This window comes from Otolemur garnettii, unplaced genomic scaffold (assembly GCF_000181295.1).
Source record: "Otolemur garnettii isolate 467f Iridium unplaced genomic scaffold, OtoGar3 scaffold00079, whole genome shotgun sequence".
In the NCBI taxonomy this organism is placed as follows: domain Eukaryota; kingdom Metazoa; phylum Chordata; class Mammalia; order Primates; family Galagidae; genus Otolemur; species Otolemur garnettii.
Window position 1 is genome coordinate 6,370,654 of NW_003852474.1, and position 926 is coordinate 6,371,579.

Here is a 926-nt window from a genome sequence, read left to right on the forward strand (position 1 = left end):
CCTACTTTAAGAATGATCAATCATTATAGTGAAATGACAGAAAATGATTCACTCATAGGCCTTTAGCAAGGACTGAAAATTATCTCTTTTCCTGCTTTCTTTCTCTGCTTAGTAGCAGCAAACCCCCCCCCCATCTGCCTCAGTCTCTTTTCTGTAGGTGGACAGAATCACCATGAAGACTAACCAAGATACATAATAGAGCTTGTGCAGACATGTGAAACCAGAAAAGTAGCCTATAAGATGGAATCTGAGAAGCTAAGCTGAAACAGTGCAGCGAACCTGGTCTGCCTGGTAGGCCCAGTGGGCCTAGGCTAAGACAGAAAGGTGTCAGGCCTAGACTATAACAGAAAAATACCAGTTAACTCCTGGCAAATTTCTGGACTGAAAGCTTTCAAAAACATTGAAATAAGTCTAGGTCACTCCCAAGACAGATGGAAAAATACTAATTCATTTCTTGCTTCTAGTTTACTCCAAGTTTCTTGCTTGGCTAACTCCCTGGGAAATAGACCAGGAGGTACCAATTGTTCCTGGATTGACTTTTAAACAATAACAGGTAGGGAAAGTACTGAAACTAAGCTGTATAGGGGGAAATATTAAAACAAAGTTGTATGATGTATTGTTGCAGGAAGACGAGGCCTAACGGAGAGAAAGAGCACCAAAACACCACGTTTATAAGAGGAAGGGCTTTATTCACTAGCCAAGAGCTTACGGCATAGAAAAATTCCAAATGGCCGCTCTCCCGGACTGGCTTGGTCTTTCCCTTTTTATCGACAGTCAAAAAGTTCCACCCAACAGGTACCCCTCTCATTGGCCAGTTTGAATCAAGCAGGAGATGCTATTCTAACCCCTACAAAACCACAGGATTCACAGAACTTGGAAACTTCCAAGTTCTAGGAAGTTAAGTTTACAAATTCCCAAGAGCTGAG